This window comes from Peromyscus californicus, unplaced genomic scaffold, assembly GCF_007827085.1.
Source record: "Peromyscus californicus insignis strain IS unplaced genomic scaffold, ASM782708v3 Scaffold_11__1_contigs__length_118956290, whole genome shotgun sequence".
NCBI classification, from domain to species: Eukaryota; Metazoa; Chordata; class Mammalia; order Rodentia; family Cricetidae; genus Peromyscus; species Peromyscus californicus.
This window is the reverse complement of record NW_026294402.1, coordinates 69,548,922-69,576,736: the sequence shown is the minus strand read 5'-3', so window position 1 is coordinate 69,576,736 and position 27,815 is coordinate 69,548,922. Positions and strand designations below refer to the sequence as shown.

At 42.4% G+C, this 27,815-nt stretch overlaps 1 long non-coding RNA gene across 2 annotated transcripts; it reads left to right on the top strand.

Moving 5' to 3' along the window:
• Positions 1–27,653, top strand: LOC128104446 (uncharacterized). 2 transcript variants are annotated; one of them, XR_008216007.1, is made up of 4 exons: positions 1–169; positions 25,298–25,491; positions 26,655–26,715; positions 27,030–27,653. It is a non-coding gene; the product is annotated as an uncharacterized LOC128104446 (long non-coding RNA). The 2 variants fall into 2 exon arrangements; XR_008216006.1 differs by having other exon boundaries at positions 26,655–27,653.
• Positions 27,654–27,815: the final 162 nt, after the last annotated feature.

Here is a 27,815-nt window from a genome sequence, read left to right as displayed (position 1 = left end):
GTTCATACTGAAAATCAAGATCAAGTGAGCTTTTTCACCATGGGAGGATTCTGCTCTCCCTGAGCTGGCATTGACAGGTGTACTTCCTTCACCTGATATTTTTCCCAGAGTGAGCTGCACTCGCCCATGTACACACTTACAGATTGGCGCTTGTTTCCTGCCTTACCAGGTCAGTGAAAGAAAATGAAAGTACTTGAAATAAAAGCTTTTCAGAAAGATTTTTTCCCTGATAGATCTCCTTTGTCCCTGCTTGTCCCTTCCCCCAAGATGCAGGAGTTACTGATGCCTTAGCTCAGTTCCTCTGCTAAGTGCTTTCTGTTCAGTGGGTAGGAGCTTGAGTCCCTGATCTAGGAACTTAGACCCTGCCTCCCCCATTGCAGGGAGGATTTCAAAGCCTCCATTGCTGCCTTCATGCCAGCAGCCCCTCCCTGAGTCACATACCACCTCTGCTGTAGTTCCACCCTGGATGAAGCTGTCCCTGCTGGGCTTTCTGCCTACACTTTCTCAGGGATAGGCTCTGGCTGCAGGGGATTCTGGCTGCTGTTTTTCTAATAATGGCTTAAAGGAGAGACAGGACTAGCAGAGAGGATTTGCCATATTCCAAGAGGTTTTTTGTTGTTTTTTCCTAGGAAAATTACAGGTGTTTTTCTCAGTCTGATAGATTTTCCAGGTAAGTTTAATTTTGCCTTTGTAAGAAGAAAAAAATCTGACTTTCCCTAAGACTTCTGTTCCCTAAACTCAGCTTTTTCAAGAGGAAACTGACTCTGATGATATGATGCTATCAGCAAGCGTTTTCATCCAGTGGCACTGGAGTGTAGGGTTTTGTCTCATTTTTGTACACCTCAGGGAAATTTTTTTCCCCTGACACTTAGGGCTTAAAGCTAAGCTATCCACAGGCCAAAAGCTTCTACAGGAATCTTTTCTCTGCCTGTTTTCCTCAAGGTATTTTTCATGACTTCAATTCTTCCCCAGGAGTTCATAGTCCCATAGTTGGAAAATCAAGGACATAGCTCCTCTGTCTTGTTGCCTAAGTTATTTCTTACCCAATATTTCTACATTCTACATTACCCTAAGTTTTTTCTTATACTATATTCCTACATTATGTTTCCCCCCCTAATTTTTATAGATAGAAATTAAGAGAGAGAGAGAGAGAGAAAAAAAAAAGAAAGAAACCTAGATAGGGAGAGATACTCGATGCAGCCTCACTTTTAACTTTGGCATTCAGCCACCTTACTTTCAATCCTGAGAATAAAATACCATAACCTTTATTTTTAATTCATTATTAGGCATGCCCCCTGACACCCACAATGCCCTGTAACACTCCTTTTGCAAAGTCTCTGTCCCTGTTCCTGGTGCCATTTGTGGGAGCCCAGCTGGGAGCCCAGCTCGCACATTTTATGACAAAGTACTCTTGAGGAGTGAGGGATAACAGATATTAGATAGAAGGAGAGAGGGAAGAGAAACAGATAGAAACACAGGATAGCATTGGGAGGGTCCCTCCTGTCTCTTCTAGAGGGCTATTATAGAAATGCCAAAGTGTGAAGCAAAAGACCTCCCCCAGCTCAGCCAAGTATAGATCCTTCCAATCACCTAGCAACCATACACATGGTCAAGCAATCCTCTAACGCAGTTCTGCTGGATCTCACTAGGAAAACTTTGTGGGCCTCTTCACTTAGCTAAGTGTAATATAGACCTGTGTCCTAGACAATCCCTCACTGGTGTGCTCAGAGGCCTGCTTCCTAGGTGTTGACAACACTGACCATCATGCTCTTTGATGTCATTCCTTTCTCTGACCTACCACAAAACCTTCAGTGAGATGAGATCACTCCATGCTTGGTTTTGAGTGAACTGGGTGTGTACATGTACACTGGTTTCATGAAAGCTTACTTCTTGGATGATATATGAACTGAAACAAACAAAACGTGGCACATGAGGCATCTTGTGCCTCTGCTGGACCACAGAGGGAGAGCAGTGCATGGTCAGGGACTCACTTGGAACACTCCTGATACTGGAGGTAAAGGACTGATGGAGCCAGCTTTCTGAGGGACAGTGAAGTACTTGATAGAGGGAGGGGCCTACATTTAAAGAGATCCTTTGAGAATGAATTCTTGACTGGCTTAAAACACAAATATAATGACTATGTAGTTCTTTTTCACTCTTTAGGACAAAGCTGGGGTTTGTCAGTGGTCTACAATATCCAATGCAATCCAGGGACAGTCTTCTGTCATATCCATCCTTGTCTCTGCCACTTCTCTTGCTTTCTGAGTTCCCACACATTGTCTCCCTCCCTGTTTTCTATGTACTTTGAACACACCCACCCTCTGCCTTTGCATGAATATCTCTGTTGTGAGGCTCCTGAGAGTGATGCAGGGCTTGCTCCTTGCCCCCTGCAGTGATCTGTGCAAAAGGGAATTTTCCAGGAGCATCTTACTTGAAATAGCTATTTCTCACTGCCACCTTCTATTCTCTCTCCATATTACACTATAGTTTACTATCCATCCATCCATCTATTTCATCTCTCTATGCTGTGAGATGTTCTGTATGGCAAATGTGTTGCTGATTAGTCAATAAATAAAACACTGATTGGCCATTGGCTAGGCAGGAAGTGTAGGCGGGACAAGGAGGAGAATAAAGCTGAAAAGTGGAAGGCTGAGTCAGAGAGACACTGCCAGCTGCCATGATGACGAACAGCATGTGAAGATGCCGGTAAGCCACAAGCTACGTGGCAAGATATAGATTTATGGAAATGGATTAATTTAAGCTGTAAGAACAGTTAGCAAGAAGCCTGCCACGGCCATACAGTTTGTAACCAATATAAGTCTCTGTGTTTACTTGGTCGGGTCTGACGGCTGTGGGCCTGGCAGGTGAGAGAGATTTGTCCTGACTGTGGGCCAGGCAGGAAAACTCTAGCTACATCTCTATCTCTCTATCTGTCTATATCTATCTATCTATCTATCTATCTATCTATCTATCTATCTATCTACCTATCTTTCATCTACCTATTACCTATCTACTTGCCTAGCTATTGTATAATTTCCTCCACTAAAGTTTTAGGTTTAGAAGAAAAGAAGTCTTGCTCCCATTGTCATAGCACTAGCACCGTGAATAATGCCTGATACAATCAGTACTTAATACACACTTTCTGAGTTAGTAAAATGATTTTAACCACACCGGTCATGGAATACAAAATTTAAGAGCTCAAGTACAATGTCCATCAAAGGGTGTATCTCTTGCAGCCAGTTCAACATTAGAAAGTTTTAATTCAAATGATGTTGGTGATCACTCACTCTGCCTTGATCCTGGCTTGCGTTCCCTTCTGAGCATGGCTGGGTGAGCACTGAGAAAAGTTGGAAAATTAGTGTTGGGTAAGCCCTCCATACGGTTAATTTTAGGAGAGGAGGTCACTGAAAGTGAAGTTGAATGTCAGAATAGCTTTGTTCTTCACAGACCTGCAGCATCTAGAGAAGATGGATGGCTCCCATCCTTTTTTATTGTAAACTTGCTTTTTTATTTTGATACTCTTTTTTTATCAGTCTGGTAGAAAATGTCAGGCAGCAAATACACCCCTGACAAGTTTCTTATGCACTGCACACAAGTCTGCTTGGTTGATGGAGAGGAATTGAAGCCCCTGGGATAGATTGAGGGTGTGGGAATGGATGAGAACTGAATGGAAGTGGGTTTGTACAGGGAAAGTTACTTCATCTCTCTGCCATTTATACCTGATAGAGCTGCAAAATGAGAAGGAATTGCCTGAATTCTGTCCTCCTTTCTCATTCTCTGCCTGTTTCCAGCAGACAGTTGCTCAGTTCTTGCTGGTGGTTTCATGGTTCTCAGGCCCCAAGGCTCATGGAGAATCTCTGGCCACTTAGGAAGACTTGGTAATAGGAAAAATCTGGCAGCTTCAGGGAATCCACATCTTATTCACCACCTGGATGGACTGAGCTTGGAGTTAGGGCTCAGACATGGCAGGGCCTCCCTTCTTTTTTGTCCCTGTTCCCTAAATGTGTCAGAGGTCTGTCCATTAATTTTATCTGAGACTAGTTTCTGATTCTTCCTTGTGCTCATTAGATCAATATTCCTCAATGAATCTGGTCTTTATGAAAAATAGGAAAATGCTTTTCAGAGTAGTTTAACAAGTGTATTTCAATATATATATCTGTTGTCAGAAGTTCTCATTCAAATGATTTTAGCAATTCAAGAGTCTCAGTCCATGAAAATCATAGCATTGGAGTGATCCACTTCAATTACTGAGATAGTGAAACTGACCTGAGTTTTTATTTTATTCAGCTATTATTTGTGAATAATACAATGGTTAGAATTTCAGTGTCCCAAAGTAATCTCATTTGGCACAGGGTCTCAAAAGCCTTATGAAACTTGCTGTGCTCTGTGATTTCTATCACTGAAGGATTAATCATGTCCCCTTTGTCCACCCGAGAATGCTCTCACCCACCCTCATGCTTCTGTTCTTCTTATTTCATGGTGCTTGGATTGCCCTTTCTCTCTCCTCTCTTCTGGCCTCCAACAGAGATATAAAAGCAGTCATTAAAATTGTATTTAGTTTCTCAAGAGCTGGCTCAAAAGCCACCTCCTCTGGGAAGTCTTTCCCAGTATTTCAAGTTGGTTATCTAACTAGAGGTGTTAGGACCAGTCCCTTAAGGGATATAGACAAATTGAAAGTGTGACAAAGTTGCCCAGTCAGTCATAGAAACCTCACTCTGTATCTATATGTATATAATATATAAAATTATTACTTTTCAAGTAGAACAAAGAGAAACAACCAAACATCGACTTTCTTGGGTAAAGATCAAGGCAGTTGCTACCTTTATGCATCCTCTAAGGTCCAGAAATAGTTTAATTCTGCCCAGATTATGTCAACAGAGGTCAAGGTAGGCAGAGAGGATGTACAGTAGAGGTTGAGTAGGTGAACACTCACCTCTGAGGGCCTTCCCAATATCTCCACATGGGATGTGTCCTAATTAGTTTTTATTGTGACTATAACACAATCTAGAGCAGTGGTTCTCAACCTTCCTAATGCTGTAGCCCTTTAATATGGTTTCTCATGTGGTGACTCCCAACCATAAAATTATTTTTTTGCTACTCCATAACTGTAATTTTGCTACTGTTATAAATTGTAATGTGAATATCTGTGTTTTCTGATGGTCTTTTGGGGTTCATGACTTACAGGTTGAGGACCATTGATCTAGAGTCACCTAGGAAGATACAAACTTCAACTGAAGAATAACATCAATCGGATTGGTCTGTGGCCATGTCTGTGGAGCATTACCTTGATTGCTAATTGATGTAGGAGGGCCTGGGTCCACTGTAGGAGGTGTCATCACTAGGCGGGTGGACCTGGGCTGTAAAAGAAAGCTAGGTGAGCAAGGACGAGTGATCCAGTAGGCAGCATTCCTCCATGCTCTGCTTGAGTGCCTGCCTTCACTTTTCTCAACAATGGACTGTAGTATGCAAGTGTGAACCAAATAAACCTCTTCCTCCTCAAGTTGCTTTTGGCCATGGTACTTATCACAGCATCAGAAAGGAAACTAGAACAGGGTCTCACTCATCATGGTGGTCTGTGCTTCAGTCATAAGTCTTTTCAGTTCCATCTTTTTTTTTTTTTTTTGGTTTTTCGAGACAGGGTTTCTCTGTGTAGCTTTGTGCCTTTCCTGGGACTCACTTGGTAGCCCAGGCTGGCCTCGAACTCACAGAGATCCGCCTGGCTCTGCCTCCCGAGTGCTGGGATTACAGGCGTGCGCCACCACCGCCCGGCTGAGTTCCATCTTTATTATTGTGGATTGTAATTGCCTTGAGAAAAGGGACAGCCTCCTGGGCTACTGCTTTGTTACTGGGTATCCTTATTTGCTTTCTGTTGATGTCACAAAATGTTGACCCAAAACCATCTTGGGGAGGAAAGGACTTACTTCATCTTACAGCTTATAGTCCATCATGAAGGCAAGTCAAAAGAGGAGCTCAAGGCAGGAAGCTGGGGGCAGGAACTGAAGTAGAGACCATGGAGGAACATTGCTTACTGGCTTGCTCCGTATGTCTTACTCAGCATGCCTTCTTATGTACCTCAGGACCACTTGCCTAGGGATGGCACTGCCCGTAGCAGACTGGGTCACCCACATCAATCATCAGTCAAGAAAATGTCTCACAGGCTTGCCTACAGGCTAGTCTGATAGGTTGTTTTCTCAATTGATGTCTCTTCTCAGATGACTTTAACTTGTGTCAAGTTGACCAAAAACTGATTAACATACTGAGTTTCATTTCTAGTTGGTATTCAGTGCTGACCAGAAAGAATGTAACTACTGATAGCCAGGACCATATAGATTGCTGAGGTCCTTATACCCCTGCTGGATGGCTGAGTTCACCCCCTGGATTCCTGATCTGTTGTGGACTTGCCTGGTGTAGTGTTGAGGCAAGCTTATAAAATAGGATATTATCTTCATATTTAGAAGCTTAGCTTCTGAGGTGGTTTTTTTTTTTCTTCAGAATTTGAGACTAGGCTCTGAATAGAACAGAGGCTCTGTGAAGAGTGAGAAAAATCAATGATCGAATCAAGCCTTAGAATAGATGCAGGACCATGGAATGAAGATGGGGTCTCAATGTAACCTTTTGGGCACATTTAATGTGGTAGTCCCAGTTTCATGGATCGATATGAGGAGACCCCTCCACAATAGCTAGAAGATGATGCCTGATTTCTTTGGTGACCTTGGACATCAAGATACCAAAGCTCAGGGCTTCTTTGGCCTATACAGTTATCAAGTTTGAATCAGTCACTTCTTCCTCTGCTCTTCCTTACCACTGTGCAGCTCTGTCACAGACCTGAGGTTCACTTTCTATGGCCTTTCCCCCTCCTCCTCCACACCATTGCTTTTTAATTCTTATAATTGCCCCATTAACACAAGTCTGGGAAAAGCTTTTGTACAACTTACTGCTGGGAAGAAACGTCTTATCTAAGGTCAGAAAACCAGACCTCAGACATGCGTACACCCGAGCGTAGGCTTCTTTGACTTCTAGTATGGGATTTTGGGGGCGGGCTTTATTACTTTGCTTTTTTTGAGACTGTGTCTTGCTAAGTGTGATGATTACTATTGATTGTCAACCTGACAGGGTCTAGAATCACCTAGGAGACGGGCATGTGTGGGAACTTCTAGATTGGGATCATCGATGCAGGAAGACTCACCCTAAATGGCACTGCCCTACGGATTCTGGACCAAATGAAAATGAGAGGTCAGCTGGGCACTAGCGTTCATCTGCTTCCTGATTACGGATGCAGTTTGATCAACTGGTCCAAGCTCCTGCCAACTCACCTTCCCTCCCATGGCGTCTTGTATATCCTAGAACTACGAGTCCAAATAAACCTTCTCTCACAAGGCTGCTTATGTCCGGCATTTGGCACAACAACGAGACACACATATACCTCATATTCTGAGCATCCTAGCCAGGTTTTGAACTGGCCATTAGTTATTCACTTCTTTTTCAACTGCCGGCATTACAGGTGTATCCCATCACGCCAGCTGACATGAATGTTCCTGAGGCTCCCATTGCCTATGGGGGCAGGGGGGGGGCGTGTTTCAAGAATGGAGAGTTTTAAGTCTGCCTGTGTATAATCACGTGGTTTGTGGCTTTGGATAAACTTTTGCGGTTATGTTTTGGAAAAGGAGGTCTGGATAGGGAACAATGCCTCTTCCCTACCAAATCTAAAGGCCTACAGACTAGAGGTAAACAATTAAATTGAAATTTAACTTTGTAGAAAAAAATTGTTTAATTAAAACGCAGCTCTAAAAAAAACCTTGCAAACAGCAATTTATTTCATTAAAAGAACTTGCTGATTTTCAGTGTCTCAAGTTACTGCAACATAAACTTCCTTGTTCTCTTTTCACCCAGGATAAAACATTCCATCTTGCTCGAATAAGGTCAGCCGGAGACTCAGGAAGGGCAGCATCACTGAAAAGGGCTGCATTTTGTTTGTGGGTTTTGCTGTGTAGAGGAGGATAACCCCAAGGCAGAATTGCTTCCTGAGAACATGCAATTAGCTGGGAAGATGAATGCGTGGTTAGAGACCCTCTCCCACCTCTAGTTGAGAGCTTTTGTTAATGGTGTTCCAGGTGAGGGTCTTGTTGGCGTCATAGCTTTTCTTACTACTTAGTGAAATGGATGGCAGCTGTGTATTATCCATATGGAAAGAACATGATTTTGGTAATGAGGATTGTAACACGAATCTAAAGTGATCTTATTAATAAAAAAAACAAACCAGGAGCCAAATATTGGGGTGAATTCTGAAAGATCAGAGAAGCAGAACAAGCCACAGCTAACCTCATTTTGACCACTCCTCATCTGATCCTGTTTCCTTAAAATGGAAGCCTCTTGAGTCCTCATCCAAATGGATCTCAGCTGAACTGCTGCTAAAAGCCTAAAAGCTTAAAAAGCCTAAATGCCGAAAAGCCTCTAGTTCCTGGTCTTCATACCTTATATACCTTTCTGCTTCCTGCCATCACTTTCCTTGGATTAAAGGCATGTGTCGCCGGGCGGTGGTGGCGCACGCCTTTAATCCCAGCACTCGGGAGGCAGAGCCAGGCGGATCTCTGTGAGTTCGAGGCCAGCCTGGTCTCCAAAGCGAGTTCCAGAAAAGGCGCAAAGCTACACAGAGAAACCCTGTCTCGAAAAACCAAAAAAAAAAAAAAAAAAAAAAAAAAGGCATGTGTCTTTCCCAAGCAAGACATGAGATCTAAAGTACTGGGATTAAAAGTGTATGCCACCATGCCTGGCTGTTTCCAGTGTGGACTTGAACTCAGAGATCCAGATGGATCTCTGTCCCTGGAATGCTAGGATTAAAGGTGTGTGCTACCACTGCCTAACCTCTATGTTTAATATAGTGGCTGTTCAGTTCTCTGACCCCCAGATAAGTTTATTGGGGTGCACAATATATCATTCACAGAGGATATTTGGGACCAAGATGCATTTTCAATGCCCCTTCTCTTCCTTTTCCTGTGGTGATATATTTCATACCCTAATAAATTTGCCTGAATATCAGAGAACCGAACAAGCCACTTGATTAAACATAGAAGCCAGGCAGTGGTGGCACACACCTTTAATCCTAGCACTTGGGAGGCAGAGATCAGTCTGGATCTCTGTGAGTTCAAAGCAACCCTGGACTACATGAGATTGACTCAGTCTAGGAAAGAAGCAGAGCCAGGAAGTGGTGGCACACACTTTTAATTCCAATACTTGGGAGTCACACGCCTTTAATCCCAGCACTAGGAAAGTTGAGACAGGAAATGATATGGTGAGCAGAGAAAGATATATAAGGCATGAGGAGACAGGAACTAAAGTCTTTCAGCCAAGGAGTCCTAGAGGTTGGAGGTGCTTGTTCCTTTGTCTCTCTGATCTTTCAGCATTCACCTCAATGTCTGGTACTGTTTTTTTTTTTTTTTTTTTTAAAGACCTTTTAGAATTCGAGTTACACTTTCTCTTTTAATGAGTGGTTCATTGGGTGGATCAGGCCAGCTCTTCAAGACCACCCATAAAATTATTCTGGAGCCAACGTTTGTACATATGCCTACAGGTGCTGGTTGCATCAGCAGCAAACTAGGGTCACAGGAGCTAAGCTTGTTCTAGCAATTGACTTAGGGAAGGTAGAACATGTGGGTTCTGGGATGTTCTGAGTAGCTGGCATGTCGTTTCCTTTCCCACCTCCTGCAGTGCTCTCTTATTTAGCCTTTTCTTTTTGCTCTGGGGGCATTTTCACAAGTAACAAGTTTATTTTCAAGTGCAATTTTAATGCGTGATAACCAGAAGCCCCTAAGAGGTTGAAAAATAGATGAAGAAAGAAGAAAATGAGCACAATGGACCTTTACTATATTGTATTTGTGTAAAAAACTGTATTTGCTTTCAGTCATTGCTGATTATTTGTGCCCTTGTTTTCCTTATTCGGTTGATATCTGTACTGATCAGTTTTAAATGTCTACTTTGTCATAACCCAGAAATGCCTGAGAAGAGAGCCACAGCTGAGGAGTTGTGTGATCATGGGGTCTGTGGGGGATTGTCTTGACTGTTAATTGATGTAAAAGACCCAGCTCATTGTGGATGGCACAGTTTCAGGGGAACTATCTAGGATAAGAGGAAGCTAGCCGAGCAAGTGGATTAAGAAAGCAAGCAGGCAGCATGGGCATATTCATTCATATTTATATTTCATTCATTTCTTTCTGCTCTTGACTGTTTATGTACTGTGACCAGTTGCTTGAGTTCCCACCTTGACTTCTCCTCAATGATAGACAATAACTTGGAAATATAAACCAAAATAAACCCTTTCCACTGATAAGTTGCTTTTAGTCAAAAGTTTTTTTTAATCAAAATGTATTAGTTACATTTCTATTGCTGTGATCAAGGCAACTTATAGAAGAGAGAGTTTATTTCAACTTACAGTTTCAGAAGGTTAGAGTCCTTGATGGCAGAGCAGAGGTAGCAGATGGGTGCTGGAACAGCAGCTAAGAGCTCATATCTTTCACTAAAAGCAGGAAGAAGAGAGAGTGAACTAGAGATGGCATGTCTCTAAACTCTTGAAGTCTGTCCCCAGAGCTGTACTTCCTCCAACAAGGCCACACCTCCCCAAACAGTGCCTTTAACTGGGGACAAAGCACTCAAATGCCAGAGACTATGCGGGACATTTTCATTCAAACCACCACACAAGGTAACAAGGAATTGCCATTAATGCTTTTTAACTTTGTAGTCAGTTTTTCTGGAAGGAATGTTAGTCCTTCATGGGGAAGCTACTGTATTAATCTGTCAAACCAACAAGAAGTATGGTTTTGAACTAGATGTGGTTTTCATGATGGGAGGTGATGATGTTTAATGAAGTAGTGGCCAAAATGTATAATAAGTTCTGGGATGATGAACAAGCATGAAAGTTATCATCTTGGTTTGGGGATTCAAGGTGGGAGGCAGTGATCACATTTCTGAGGGGTAATCTTTTCATTGTTCGTATTTCCTTTTTCATGGCTTTTCTTTTTTTTTTTTTTTTTTTGGTTTTTCGAGACAGGGTTTCTCTGTGTAGCTTTGCGCCTTTCCTGGAACTCACTTGGTAGTCCAGGCTGGCCTCGAACTCACAGAGATCCGCCTGGCTCTGCCTCCCGAGTGCTGGGATTAAAGGCGTGCGCCACCACCGCCCGGCTTTCATGGCTTTTCTTAACCCCTTCCTTTTGTGATGTGGAGGGCTGGAATCAAATGTGGACTCTCTGTTTCTTTTCTGAGGTCAACTAGCCTCAAGAGCCTCTTAGTCAAGTTGAAAATCTGTACATCAATTTGTTAGTTGATGGGGACTATGAGGCAGTGGAAGGGGACATTTGGAGCCAGACAACCAGGGAAAGGCTTTGTTCTAGATCACACTGTGACATCCTCAAAAATCTCTCAACCCTATAAGTATTTGCTATCATTGTCCTTTCCAGTATCAATGTCAACATTTTTGGAGCCCAGTCTAGCCTAGAACACTCAAGACAAAGAACATCAACAATCAAGAAGGAAAAGACATGGTTCAATTATATTCCACCTCCAGGATCTGAGCTAAGTGGCTGCCATGTCTTATTTTCAGCTTCCTCTCTGACCCCTGGCGATTAATCTCTGTGATTTAGTTGTTGCTTTTAACCCTTTGGCAGCCTGTGCTGCTATGAGTAGTTTTGTTCTCTGGGTTATTCTACTTCGAGGATTTGGTGGACATGCTGTGGGATGTTCTGTATGGCAAATGTGTTGCTGATTGGTCAATAAATAAATCACTGATTGGCCCGTGGCCAGGCAGGGAGTATAGGTGGGACAAGGAGGAGAATAAAGCTGGGAAGTGGAAGGCTGAGTCAGAGAGACACTGCCAGCCGCCACGATGAGAAACAGCCTGTGAAGATGCCGGTAAGCCATGAGCCATGTGGCAAGGTATAGATTTATAGAAATGGATTAATTTAAGCTGTAAGAACAGTTAGCAAGAAGCCTGCCACGGCCATATAGTTTGTAAGCAATGTAAGTCTCTGTGTTTACTTGGTCGGGTCTGAGCGGCTGTGGGACTGGCAGGTGAGAGAGATTTGTCCTGACTGTGGGCCAAACAGGAAAACTCAAGCTACATGGACATTTTTCTTTCTTAGTTCCAAATAAGAACTTGCAATGATTAAAACAACATGAATATCATTATCTCATTATTCCCTCCTCAAAGTGCTTGTGGTAAGTTTGTATTTAGAAAAGTAGATGTGATGTAATTTCCCTTTATGTCAAGGTTGTTTTAACTATGTGTTCTTTTTGGTTTGTTTGTTTGAGGAAGGTAGGATTTCTCTGCACAGCTCTGGCTGTCCTGGACACTGCTCTGCAGACCAAGCTGGCCTCAAATTCAGAGACCCACTTCCCTTTTGCCTTCTGAGTGCTGGGATTAAAGGAGTGTGCCACCATGCCTAGCTCTATATATGCTTTCTTTAATTCATTTATTTTCTTGTTTTTGAGGAACAGTCTCTTATATAAGGCTGGTCTTGAACTTGATATTTAGCCAAGAATTGTTTTGAACTCCTGATCCTTCTGCCTCTACCTCCCAAGTGCCAGGAGTACAGATGTGTGTCAATATTCCCAGTTTATGCAGTACTTGGGATTATGCCAGGGGTTTGGTGTGTTCTGTGCAAGCAAGCTACCAACTGAGCTGAGCCCCAGCCTCTGCTCCAGCTTCGCATTCTTGATTTAGAAAATTCAAATCTTTGAATTGTCAGTGGAAATGTCAATTTATCATGGATCCTTAATTTTCTACATACTCTTAATTCTTATTTTCTACATACTCACATAACTGAGGCCCTCTATCAGAAGTGCCTTGGTTAAAGTAATTTCTGTACCTAAAAGCATAGCTGAGAATGTTGGCTGCTTCTTGTAATACCTTCAATGTGCAACCTCAAACCATGCGTTATTTTATTTTTTTTCTCTAAGTTCTTTAAAAATTATTAATTCTTTGAGAATTCCACACAGTATGTTTTTGATCATTTTTACCTCCAATCCCTCCCTTTAACTCCTGCTAGCTCCACTTCTATCTCTCTACTTTCTATCTTTGTGCTCTTTAAAAATAATGAACAATAGACTCCAATTTGTCCTGTGCATATTTTCCTGGCTATGGGGCCAACCACTGGAGTGTGGTTGACCTTCCTGGAGCTACATCCTTAGAGAAAACTAATTCTTCCGCTCCTCAGTGAGGCATGTGGGCTTGTGGACCCTTTACTACTCCAAAGCTAGAGTGTTGGCTGGCTTGGTCTTGTGTAGATCTCGTGCAGGCAACCATCGCTGCTGTGAGATCATGAGTGTAGCCGTCTTGTTCTGAAGATACTGGTTTACTCTGGTCCTTCCGTACTGCTGTCTCTTATGATTCTTTCATCCTGTCTTCCAAGATGATCCCCGAGGCTTGAGTGCCAAAGTACAGAAAATCGGTGTCAGTGGAATGTTAAACCCTACTTTAGACTTACAAAGCATAATCTGCCTGATTACCCCAGTGAAAGATATTTTCATTACAACCATTAAACATCGGTTGAAATGCAATCACTTATAGCTGAACATACAGGCATGAAGGAGGAAATGGCTGGGTCAGAGGGAAATTTGGAACTGAACTCAGCATCCCTGGTTCTCAATGGTGTATGTCCACACTGTTATTCCTTATTAGCTGGGATTTCAGAGAAAAACAATGAGTATAAACTGTGTTTAGTTCATTGAGTACTAATAACCATAAAATTTCTACACTTAGCCAGTTCAGAGGATCCAGCCTATTACAGGTACATTGCAAGTACACATAGCTTCAAATACTACTTCTCATTAATCAAATCAACACTATGTCTGATCCAGTATGACACAGAAACTTTTGCTAACACCAAAAGGAACTTTACCTCTGCAAAAGAAACCCCAGGCTAGACCCTACTTCTTACTATAAAATCCATCATCACCAGTGGGGAGCAAGCTCCAAAACTCTTGGGAGAGGGCGAATGGGGTCACCTGCCTGTCTGTGGGGTGGATTCCCTGAACTGAGCCCTGTAGGCTGAATGGTGGGCACAAGAGTAAAATGAGATTCTAGTTTCTGAATGAGCCTATGTCCTAACAGAAATAGTCCTCTCCAGCTTTGGTAGAGAATTCACAGGGTTAATGACTAAAGAATGGAGTTCTTGTAATCAATACAGTCCTCTGGCTTTATTGATTAGAATCACCTGCTTATTTTGCAGCTAAGATTTTTTTTTTATCCCATTCAAAACAAAGACACCCTAGGGGACCATTAAGTAAATAGGCATTTAAGACTTTTTTCATTGCTAAGAAAGTAGTTAATTATTATTAGTGCCTAAAAGTCTCAATTTAGACAGAACACCTGAATGAGCACACTGCCAAAACAGTAGTGACATGTCTCTCATGAATGGATGCCAATTTGTGGGTTAATGAAAAAAATTGATGCTTCCTTCTTGAGATTGCTGGGGAGGAGTGTGACTCCATATTTAACACCTGCAAAGCTTCCTTCTTGGGATGGTTGGGGAGGGGTGTGACTCCATATTTAACATCTGCAGAGAAAGGAGATTTGGCAGAATGCCTCCATGAAGGATCTGGGAGCATGCAGCCTTCCTCAATACTGCCTGTATCTGTACCTGGTGGACAGCATTGTTGTATCTAGCACACCAGAGGCTGTTTAAGGAGCTAGGTTGCCAGTATGAAAACCCTGAAAGACACAGGTAAATTTATTTCATTTCAGGAAAACATTCATTGTTCTGCTTCAGGAAAATAAATCCAACACAGATTCATGGTCTTCCTTGATTCTCTTGCTTCTGTTTGTCAGGAGGCAATGCTCAGGATCCTTAGCACCACTTAATGATTTGTTTCTTTTCTCATTGTTTGATAATTATAGAAATCCTTCTGTGGGCTTATGTTTCTTGAGTACCTACTGTGTGTGTGTGAAATGTCCTGTTTCTTGCTTTTGAAGTTTGATGCTATTGAGGGTTTACTCCAGCTTTAGTATGCATAGAGTACTATTCTTTGTTTTGTTGGCATGTGTGTGTCTGTGTGTGTGTGTGTGTGTGTGTGTGTGTGTGTGTGTGTGTGTGTGGTGTTCACATATATAGGTGCACATGTGTTCATGTGTGTGTGGTGGTCAGAGACTAAACTGGGTATTATTCTTTAGGAACTACCAATCTTTATATTTTTCTACATTCTTATGAATTTCACACATGTAAACCATGAAACATGATCATATCCACACTCTCATTTATTCACTCCAACTCCCTCCCATATCTCCTCCAATGTATCCCCCTCCCAACTTCGTGTTTTGAGACAAGGTCTCTCTCTCTCACTGTTTGGAACTCAACCTCTAAGCTAGGCTGGCTGGCAGGCGAGCTCCATATGTCTTCTAGTCTCTGTCTCTCCAGTGCCATGAGTACGAGTGTGCACCATGCCAAGATTTAAAAAACAAACCAAAACACATGAATTCTGGAGATCTGCCTCAGGTCCCCATCCTTGTATGGCAAGCACTGTACTGACCAAGCCTCATTGATTATTTTAATACTTGATCCCTATAACATCCCCCTGGGGTGCATTATTTTCTTATTATGTTTTGATAAGTGAACTTGAGAAAGTTCTGTGACGCACAGAATTGCTTATGTCACCCAGCAGTCCCATTCCTAGGTATAGACCTAAGAGAACTGAAAGCACATATTCACAAAAACAGGTGCATGCAGGTTTGCAACTGTGTTATTTCTAACACTCCCAGACGGAGGCAACCCAAACGGTAATTGATGAATTAATGACTAAACAAAATGAGGTATATAGTGGGATCATGTTCAGCAATAAATAAGTATTGATTTAAGTTTCAGCATGGATGAACTTTGAAAGCATTGTAGTAAGTGAAAGAAGCCAGACACAACAGGCATGCACTATATGACAACATTTGAATTGTTTAGAATAAGTAGATACACACAGAGAGAAAGAAGACAGATTTAGTGATCAGAAAGATGGAAGTGGGGTATCAGGAGTGAATATGGAGCTTCTCTTCTGAAAGATGAAAACATCCTGGGATTTGATAATAGTTTACAACCTTGGTGAGTGTTCTAAAAGGCATTGAACTTTGTAGCATGTAAATTCTATCTCAATTAAAAATAAATTTTAACAGTGTCTCACCGGTGCCCATGTTTCAGAACACCAGACTTGTGTTCTGGTTTTGTGTTCAGGCTCAAGATTTAACACCGGATTGTAATTCTACTGTGTATAATCAGTAAATATATTTTCTGAATTAAAATTGAGGTAGGGCATTTATCCTCAGGGAACTTGAATAATGAACATGAAACAAAAAACATGCCTTTATCTAAAGGCACCAGGCAATAAAGAATGAATAATATGAATGCATGCCCTCAGAGCCAACTCCTAAGTAAGATCCCTAGGACTCACACCCAGAGGCTCCTGTCTTTGATATATTCTCAGGACTCTGTAGTTTTAAAGGACTTTAGATGTAGAGAAGACTCATCCATAGCATGCTTTTCCTGCTCCTTGGGAAGTTTATGCTTCCTCAGTCCCTCTAGTTGACTGTGTCATGGGACTAGTTCTGGTTAGTGGGTGAAGTGTAGAATGTATGCCTACTGCTCCAGGGTGGAAGCATTTCATTGCCCTGCCAGACCATCCAGCATTTTCTTCCATTGCTATATCAATAGGGCAGGTCATGTGATCTGACAGTATAGGTGTAAGGCCTGGAGGCTCCATCACCCTGGGTGTTTAAGTCACTTTATGGAACAAATTGAAAACTAGATAAATTGCCTAGATGGGACAGTAACAAATAAACCTTTCATGTGTTAATCATTGAGATGTTGGGATGTTTGCTAGTGTGATGTAAATTAGTTCATCCCTCCAATCAAGTGATTTTGATGGTTGGAAAGGCATGGGAAGGAATCAGCAGCAGAGACGATACATTTTCATGCACTGGGAATGGGCTGTGGAGAATAGCCACAACTATCTGGATGGAAGATGCTCCACGAATTAAAACACTAAAACCCATAATTCATCTAATTTTCTTCTCTCATCAACTCTCTTCCTTTCAGTTGGATAGAATGGAAGAGCAGTTCACCTGTAGGATCACCAGGCAGGTCCCATGTGGAGTCAGCTCCGTACTTCATTTGCTCTGATGGACAGATGTCCTGACTTTTCTATGCACAAGGCATGTTGGCACATCATCTTCAGTGAGGTCAGGGAATGGTCTCTGAGGGAAGACTCAGATGCTAGACTCCTCACTACCATCTCTGGAGGAAACGCCATGTTTCCCCTGGGTGCTCACCACCAGATGACGTATTACCATCACGACTGATTTCCTCTTTGAAACAGCCGCTTTTCCTGCTTGCAGGCTGGCATGCTTCACTTTGGCCCGACTGTCTTTCTTCCTTTTCTGCCTGCCTTTAGCTACTCTCCATCTTCCATCCTCTAGCCTCTAGGACAAGACTGGGAGGGATGGGGGAAGGGAACTTAGATTAACAAGGGCTCAGTGCACATCACACAAATACTCACCAGGTTCCTTCTCATTGATGAGAAGGCACCCTTCTCCCTGTTTTGAGAAGATGCTCAGGTTGTCAAATGGATTTCCTAGATGGACACAACTAGAAAACAGTGAGGCTTGTACTTACATTGATGACAGACACTCACGTTGTTAAAGACCACACTGCCCTCAATCTAAAGCATTGTAATTTATTAATCTGTTTTCCTTTGGACTAATACTGTAATATATTTTTTTATTTTAAACATATATCTTTGTTGATTCTTTGGAAATATCACATCATGCACCCCAACTCCACTTACCTTCCAGTTCCTTCATATCTGCTCCTCACCCCTGAAGTATGCCCCCCAAATTAATTAAAAATAAAACAACCAAAAATAAAAACACCAACCCCACCTCACTCCTCCATCTTTCCCACACCTCTTCGTTCATCCTAGTGGCATTGGGAGCTGTGGCGTGTCATACAGTGTACCCCTTTTGTCCAATCAGCCCACCCACAAAATGTTCGTTGCAATGAGTCATTGGTCTGGTTCAAGGCCTCTGGTTTCTGGTACATTATCATCACTGGGCTGGGCCCTCACTGAAACTCCTCTTGGATATGTTGTTTTTCTAAGTCATGGAGATTCTGTGGTTATCGTTCTTCAGGACCAGTCCCTTTGCACACTCCAGCAGGTCAAAGATGGGGCAGATGATGATGTACCAGTCTTAATTGGAAAGAAAGGGTTATGGATGTAAGTTTTTCCATTTCTTACACTCGCCAAGAAATTGTTATTTTACATAGTAAGAAGTTGCTCAAGGAAGAGGGATTACGAGCGAAGCTTGTTTCTGGTAAATCCTACCGGGGACTTTTCCTTTAGAGTGAATGAAGGGATGTGAAGTTTTCAAATACTTTTTTCTCATTAAAAAAAATCAGCTCTTTGAGACTTTCATACAATGTATTTTGATCATATTCAGACTCACACCACACATCCCAGATCCATCTCCCCTTCCCAACCCACTCAACTTTGTGTCTTCTTTACTTTTTATTTATTTTGCAACTCATCAAGTACAGTTGGTGCTGCCCATATACTCTTGGATGTGTGCCCTTCTGCTGGAGTGTGGCTAGCCTACCAGGGGCCACACTTTGAAGGAAAACTGACTCTCCCTCTCCCAGAAGCTATCAGTTGCCAATAGCTCCTCTCTCCGTACTAGGATTTGGTCTGGCTTGAGTTTGTACGACTGTTTGCACACTAAGTGCCTACAGGAAGCTGCTCTGCTGGATCCTGGCAACACCTTTTCTTGTAGTCATCTACCATCTCTGGTCCTTAACAGCATTTCTGTCCCCTCTTCTGTACTGACACCAGAGCCTTCATTGGAGGGGATGTGATGTTTAAGCTGGGTATTTTCAGTCTCTTATTCTTATATTCTGCACCTTTTAATTAAAGTGCTCTTACCCTGCTTGCAGTCTTGAAGAATTATAGTACATATTTGTTGTAAGTTTATAAAGGGCATTTTAGGTGAAGCAGAAATACTTTACAGATGATCAAGGACCACCACAGCACAGCAAATATCAGAACAAATAAACTGTTCGGTGTTCACTTGTCTCACAAAAACCTTTCCTCAGTGGCCACATGTACCTGCTGCTGATCTCTGTGCTACTTGCAAATGAGACAAAGTCCTGGCTGCCACCAAGTTTTCAACCTGTGGAGTAAGTTAGTGTTGTATGTGGTAAGTTGGCAGGATAATACTGCCCCCTAACCTGTCTATCCCCTAATTTCTGGGACTGTGAACATGATCCTTATGTGCAAAATAGACTCTGCAAGTGTCTTTAAGTTAAGGAATTTAGTTTTATTCATTCTTTGAAGATTTCACACATGTATGCAATGTATCTCGATAATATCCACTTCCTCTTCCTCCCTCCAACTCCCCCTCAATCCCTCCTAAGGAATCTTGTGTTGGAGCCCATTTTTCTTGGTGGCTTTCCCCAGCAGGTCGGCATAAAGAGGATGATTGGACCATGGGCCTGAGTACAGGTATGTGAGATGGTCTGCACTTGGCTGTTCTGGGGGGAGGTCTTTTGCTCCATCCCTTGGCATTTCTTTAAATACCCTAGGGCAGAGACAGTTGAGGCTCAATGGATTAGGGTCAAGGCCCTCCTGAGTCTATCTCTAGCTAGAGTTCTATCTCGTATTTTGTAACTGTTTCTCTCTCCTCTATCCTGCCAACTAATATTTCCTGCTGCTTCTACTCAAGAGCACTCTGAGGAAATGTGGGAGTGAGGGATGGCCTCTCACAATCTTCCTCCTTACTTCATCTTTACTTAAAAAAATAATTCTCTGAATCCAATGAATGCTGCTCAGGTGCACATGGGTATGGAGTCACCCACTGTGGCATGGACAACCTACCAACAGCTCTCTCCTCTGCCGAACTGACTTTCTCCTCCAGTGGCCACTGATTGCTAATAGCACCTCGGATGGGGTGGGGCCTTGGTAGCCTTCATCTCACCCATGCTGGAATTGTGCCTGGCTTGTTGTTACGCAGATCGCTGTAGCTGCTGCGAGTTTATGGTGTAACAGCCATGCTTTGTCCGGATGATAGCATTTCACAGCTCTCCTTCTCATCTCTTGGCTCTTCCATTCCTTTTCCAGTACCGTTGAGATGAGATCATCCTAGAGGATCAAGATGGAGCTAAGCTAATCACAGGGGTCCTTAAAGTGAGAATACTTCTTGAATGGGGCCAGAGGGAGATGCTACCATGAAAGAATGATTGGAGAAATGCAATACCTGGGTTTTGAAGTTCGAGGCATGGGTCAAATGCCAAAGACTGTGAGTGGGTCCTGGAAGACACAAAAGGTTCTGAAATGAAGTCTTCACTAGAGTCTCCAGAAAGGAACTGATCCTCAAAGATACCATGGTTTGATTGTAGCTAGAGTTACATCAAACTTCTGAACTATAAAAATAGGATAAGACTTGTGTTATATTCAAGCTATTAAGATTATGGTATTTGTCAAGGTAGTCTTTGAAAAGGAACACATGATATAAATGTATTTTATGAGAGTAATAATTACTCTGAAGAAGGTAACAGAGGTATCTGGTGTTCCCTTGTGGGGCATCTCCTTTCCCTCTAACACAGAGTGGTCATGGAGGGCCACTCTGAGGATGTGATAACTGACAGAAACCTGATTAAGAGGAACCAGCCAGGAGGAAATCCAGGAAGAGGGTTGTAAGCAGAGGATACCAACTGGGTCTGGAGGGATCTGTCAAGAGTGTCATGCTAGTGATGTGGTGTCAGAAGGGTTTGGTATGAACAAGTTCATCAGAAACAAGGCATTCCTTCCCCTCTCCCCTCCCTCCCTCCCTCCCCTTCCCCTCTTTCTCCCTTCCTTCCTTCCTTCCTTCCTTCCTTCCTTCCTTCCTTCCTTCCTTCCTTCCTTTCTTTCTTTCTTTCTTTCTTTCTTTCTTTCTTTCTTTCATCATTCTTTACTAAGCAGATACTTACGGTGACTCTGCCCTGCTAGGCATGGTTCCAGGCACTGGGGACACAGCATTGAATATACTGTGTATACTGTGAGGTTTAACTTTGTTGGTGGAATTCTCTATTCCAGATGAAGGCTCCAGATGCTTTTGTCTTAAATGTTCCCTTACCTCCCTAGGGAGAGAATCCAGCCTGTTAAGATTCGTGGCAAACCTACCCAAAGCTGGGTATATTTCTCCTTCAGATGTGGGGTAACACTTAGGCAATTTTACCTCTAAAGGTTTCTAAAAGGAACTATTATAAGAATACTGCTTTGCATTTAAATTTTATGTTCATCTTTCTCCAGATACTTAGTTGCAGTAATCATATTAATGATGACCTTTCATTCATTTTAGGAACAATTTGCTTTCTGATACCTAACGTGTCTGGCAGACTGACTCTTTAGATGACTTGAAAGTTTCCTAAAGAGATATGAAATGATTTTTGTGGACACACACACACACACACACACACACACACACACACACACACACACACACAGTGAGCATTCTGATCAGTCTTCTTTGATGCCTATGATTCTATCCAGACATCTTCTGTCACCAAATCCCCAAAGTTTTTCTTTTTCTTGTCATCTTTGTTAAATTTACTAATTTAGCCAGTGAGAAAGATAAGCACGGATATATTGGAGAAGTCACCTATCTCTTCAGACAGCTGATGTCCCAGCAAATCAGAATTGATTTGAATTAAGGTGAATGATAACCAGGTGCTGTCGGGCCACCTCCTGAGAGCCTGTTGGGTGAGTTTTCAGGGTAAATTTTCTTTGTCCCCATGGCTTCAGACCAACTCTGCTTCTGCCTTTGTCTCCTCCCCAAAGCCAACTTCATCTCCCTCTGCCTCATTCTCCTCACTTCATTCCTCTCTCTAGCTGCTGAGGTAAGTGGAAGCTGAGCCTGGTTCATCCTCAGAGCCCTAGATGGGCCCTTTCTTCCAGATGCCCAGTTGGCCATTGTTAGAATTCCAGTAGCATGCTGAGCAAGGCTGAGTTTCTGGAGGGGGGCAAAACCATGTGGTGATCTGAATCCTTGAGATTCTGACCTGTGAGCGAGGGACTCTTCATGATGTTAGAGGAAGCAACTATAGGTTTTTGTCTAGTCTCTCTGGGGAGAAGGCACATGGTATGTGGCCCTTTCTCTTACACTTTCCTCTCAGGGATGCTTCAGCTAGCAATATTGTCATGTTTTTGAATTTCCTTCCCACTGTCTCAGAGGCCGTCTAGGATATGCATACATAAGAATAGTCTTGAAGGGAAGGGACACATTCCCTGGATGCTTAGGCCCCACTGTCCTTCCTGCTCTTGCTGTATTGGCTTTAACTCCCTTTGCCTCTTCATCCTGAGCTCAAAAGTTCAGCTCAGCTCAGATATGCCAAGGAGGCATTTTCAGGCCTTTGCCTCTCGCCGTAGATGGGATAGATATTTGAGACCCTCATACCCTTGGGCATGCCTCTGTCACAGTCATGTGACAATAGCCCCTCCCTACTGGCTAAATCTTGAACTTTTTTTTTTTGGTATTTGTTTCTCCAAGACATCCAGGATGGCAATGAGCTAGACCCTGACTCATGCAAGCTCACAAGGTGCTTATTGAATGCACATTCCTCAAGGCCCAAGTGTAGAACTGAGCAGAGTATTTTTTTTTTTTTTGGCTCAAATGATTGTAGATACCTACTTTAAATCAATCAGCAATCTAAGTACAGGGGAGTCTGGGATTAAGAAGCATGCTAACTTGATGTATGTTCTTTGTGTGAGGAAGAGCATTCATGAATCAGCCAGATTCTTTTCTGAAGAGCAGTGGGCACGTTTTATACATATTAGCATTTTTTTTCTTTTTTGGCTTTTCGAGACAAGGTTTCTCTGTGTAGCTTTGCGCCTTTCCTGGAACTCACTTTGGAGACCAGGCTGGCCTCGAACTCACAGAGATCCACCTGGCTCTACCTCCCAGTGCTGGGATTAAAGGGGTGCGCCACCACCGCCCTGCCATATTATCATTTCATCGGTCTTACCACATAGGCTTATAATTCTGGCTTAGTCATTGGGATGACAACATATGTAGAGAGTCAAATGAATTTTCAAAAGGGGGACTTTTCACTACACAAATGCAGAAAACCAGGAAGGGCCATTCAAACCACAAGTGGAGGAGCTATTGGTGGTTGATCGCTTCTGGGGTGGGGCAGAGTCAGTTTTCTTTAAGGGTATGGCTTCATACCCATGAGTGTATATGGATAACACAAATGAAATGAGTATAAAAATAATAAAAAGTAATAAAAGGGGCAATAAAAAGGGGGTGGGACATGAAGCTGGGAGGGGATGGGAAGGTGAGTGGTGGATTTTAGAGGAGTTAGGGGGAAGAAATGGGGTAAATAGGGTCAAAATGCATTGTATATATGAATGAGATTGTCAAATAATTAATAAAAACATTCTACTTAAAAGGTTAGAAAACCTGTACCCTTTGGTCCATGATTTTAATTCTAGAAATATCTTTTACATTTACAGATGTTGTTAATAGAGTTTATTTTTTTTTAACCATCTGTATATTATAGCAAATAAACCAAGTACTATTAACAAAAAGTCAACCAAGAAACCAACTTCAAGTATTCCATCTGGAGGGAGAGACATAGATGTCCTTTTTTAAGATTGAAAAACAAAATAAAAACCAGAGTTTTCTTGGGGACAATCTGAGAAAATCCATCAACAGCAAAGAAGAGCCTCACTTGCCCCTCTGTCCTCAGAGGGTACAGGGCAGAGATGCCAGCACTTCTGATTTCCAGAGCCTTACCTGCCCCAGGGGTTCCTGTACGCACACTTCCTGAAGCACAGAAAACTACAGGGGCTTTTCCTGATCTCCAAGTAAGGCCTTGACATCTCCAATTATAGATGCATCTGAGCACTTTAAGGCCAAGTGTGCCACAATCAGCTAGTTCTTAGCTGTAGTCATTTACACTGGAAAATAAAGAACTTTGTGCTCTTTTTTGGTAGAAGATCTTAAACAGATCCTGAGGGTTGGGGTACTGATGACTGACATTCAAATGAGTGTAGTTTATATGAGAGACACCAGAGCTGAATGAAAAGCTGGGTATCTCCAAAACTTTGACATTACAGAGAGATGCTGAGGTATGAAAAGTGTCCTGCACTACTTGGCATCATCACATGCCTTTCCAAAGTCAAGCTTGTTAGTTGTGCTTATCATATTTTCAAGTTTGGGGGACCTGGATTTGATGGGTTATAGAAACTATTTTTAATATTAATATATTCTTTGGGGCTTTAACTTGCATTGACCCTCATTTTTGTCTTTTTTTTTTTGTCAACAACACAAGCTAGGGTTATCTGGGAAGAAGTACCCTCCATTGAAGAGATACTTCCATCACATTGCCCTTGGGCATGTCTGAGGGTTATTTTCTTGATTAATAATTAATGCAGTGGGACCAAGACTATTGGTGGCAATGCCACCCCTGGGCAGGTGGTCCTGGGCTGTATAAGAATTTGGAATGAGTGAGCGATGGAGAGCAAGCAGTTAGCAGCTTTCCTTCATGGCTTTTGCTTCAGTCCATGTCTCCAGGTTCCGGCCTTGAGTTCCTACCTTGGCTCCCTCCTATGGATTGTGACTCAGCCTATGAAAGCCAAATAAACCCTCTTCTCTCCAGGTTGCTTTTGACCATGGTCTCTATCACAACAACAGAAGCCCTAACTAAAATACCCTATCTTCCTTCTCTGTGTCTCTCTCCTCTGTGTTGAGGATGGAACCCAGGAACTCAACTTACATTATAAATTATACATTAATGACCCATTACTTTGAGTTATTGATTGGGATTTGGCAGAATGGAAAACAAATAAGCACATACCTGAGTTTTGAATGGTTCAAAAATTGCGCATAGGAAGTGAGTCATTTTGTAGACAGATTTGTTTAAGTACAAACTGTTCCTGCAGATAGTTATACATACACTTGCTTACACATGCAAACATACACAAGTTATTATTGCTCAGATGCATAGAGGTTCATTTCTAAACTACATAGCTACAGTGAAGGATAATAATTATAATGCAGTAGTCTTTTGAGCATTGCTGTATGTGGAATGCCCACTAGGTAATAGTCTTCAGGGGGCAGGCAGCTGTGCTGTCTAGCAATGTATTTCAGTGCCATCCTTGGTAATGGCACATCTCACATCTCACATTTGTGATTCATATTTCATAAGAAGCCCCAGTTTCCACACCAGCTACTGACATGCAGCAACCAACTGAACCATCAAAAGTACCCATGGTCATTGTTACCATTTCCATTTTTCAGAATGAAGAAAGAAAGGTCAAGAAAGACAGAGCCTGCTCAAGATGATGCTTTGTGATTAATGGAAGAGCAAGGATGAAAACCCAGGTCTCCTGATTTCCTGTATCAGAAATCTTTATTAACTATCCTACTGTCTCTGTGAAAATGCACTCTTGTGTGTGCTAAAGATCAAATGCGGATTAATCTCTATCAACAAGGTACAGTTATCACTGAATTAATTACCAAAGGTCATATTTACACATCACAGCATGGTGTTATTTGTTTGAATGAAGATTTCCTCCATGTTTTTTTGGTCAGTCATTGCTGCTCCTCTAACAGGGATGACTCTAAATTTCACATCTGGGTGAAACTGCCCTTGTGTTGCTTAGCAAAGGTAGAGTCTCAGTCAACACTGTTATAGAAAGACACTGCTATGGGAGACTCTGGGTGTTACTTAAGCTAATAAATGAATATTCATCAATACCAAATCACAAGCAAAACCCATTCATGAAGGTGGTCACTGTGACTCTTTGTTCACATTGTTGCTGTTGCCCAACTTTGGTCATTGGCTCGACTGTCTATGTCCCCAGGTGATTTACGAATCCAGAGCGAAATGGGGAAAACATAAAATTTATTTTTCTGCAATTTGAGGCATGAGCTTCCCTAGCATTTCAGAGCCCTCCATTTCTGTGATGGGCTTTGATTCAATCCAGCCTGAATGAAAGACATTTCATCACCCCAGAATGCATTTCTTTATTTGCCTTGGATCTATGATTCTGTCAGTATTGAGAGAAAAGAAAAATCAATGCGGCACTATAAACCCTGGGCCGCCTCTGGCCAACGTGGTCAGCATGGTGTGAGCAAAGGAAATGGCACGGGAAAAAATTGACCGCTCAGCAAGAGTGTGGCCAGTAACGGACACAGCTCAGGGCTAATAACAGCTTGCAATTACACATGGAAAAGCCAGAGCGTGTAGGGCACTCGGTGCGAGGGGGGTGTAATACAATTTATTGAACTGCCGGTTAGAGTTCTGTAGCTCCTCAGTAAAAAAAAAGAGTGTTGGACCTGCACTCCTTAAAATATGGACTTGCATGGTGCCAATAGGTGAAGGGGATTTCGGAGAAGTGGAAATCAGGTGTCTACCAGTGAGATTTGGTGTACGCATGGAGTTTTGGCATCTGTGGATCTGTCTATCTCCATAGTATTCCAGTCTAGGATCAGGGTCTAACTATATGGAAAAGCAGGGTAATGATAGTGAGCTGAACAAACAGATGCCAGGCATAGGTGTTTTGCAATAAAATGCCCAGGACACTGGCTTTGAGGAACACCAGACATGAAGAACCCCTGCTAATCAACCTTCCCTTGCGGTCTGTTTTCCCAGCTCTCCTCTGAAGGGCTCCTTTCTCGATGGCCTTTAACTCAAAGTGTTGCAGAGGAACAGGGTAAGAGTGTCAGTGTGTTCTGATCGGCCATTGGGATCCCCCAAGGAAATAAAAGGGAAGCAGTTTTGGGTACCAGCCTGCTGAGTCCTGATTCCCTGGCTCAGATGGGGCTCATTGTCGGTAGACATTGAATTCCCCAGCAGGAGATGTTCATGGCTGGTTCTGAAAGACTCCCAGGGCTTGGTGGCTGTGTTTCTTTATTTCTTTAGCTAAAAAATATTTTATTAATTCTTTGATAATTTCAGACAATATACTTAGATTGTATTTACCATCTCCCTCAACCCCTTAATGAAAATGGACTCTTTTCCCAGCAGCTATCAATTGCCAATAGCTCCTCAGCTACCAGTGGGACTTGATGTCATCTCCTCACTCCATGCTTGGATTTTGTCTGGTTTGAGCATAAGGTGGTGGATAACTATAGTGGACCAGTGTTCTCCAGCCATAACAGGCCTGTTGAACATATGAACTTGAAGTGGTTGTGACAGCGTTCACAACCTGGGTAAGCTCAAGGCAGACATTAAAAAAAAAACCACAGTGATATTAAAGGCTTTATTTTAATAAAGTGATATTAAAGTGATATTAAAGACTTTATTTTAATAAACCAAACATACATATAATTTATACAAATGTTTAACTAATAAAAGTACAAAAATAATCTCAGGAGATGCAAAACCAAGAAACAAGTCCATTGGAGGCATCACCACTCTATTTAGTACTCAATGCAAGGTGAACTGCAAGGAACAGAGAAGTCAGGTCCATTGGGCAAGGCCTGAACATGAGTGACAAGTGCCCCAGAGTGGGGAGGCAGGCAGCCACTTTGGCTCTTCCACCCCACCCCATGGCTTTTGTTCTTGGTGAGTGGACAGGTAACAGTTGATAGACCGTACATCTCCTCCTCCTAGACTTATGGTAGTCCTGTGTCAAGGTTTGGAAACAGGGTTCTCTGGGTTCTTCTTCTTCTTCTTCTTCTTCTTCTTCTTCTTCTTCTTCTTCTTCTTCTTCTTCTTCTTCTTCTTCTTCTTCTTCTTCTTCCTCTTTTTCTTCTTCCTCTTCCTCTCCTCCTCCTCCTCCTTTTCCTTCTCCTCCTCCTCCTCCTTTCC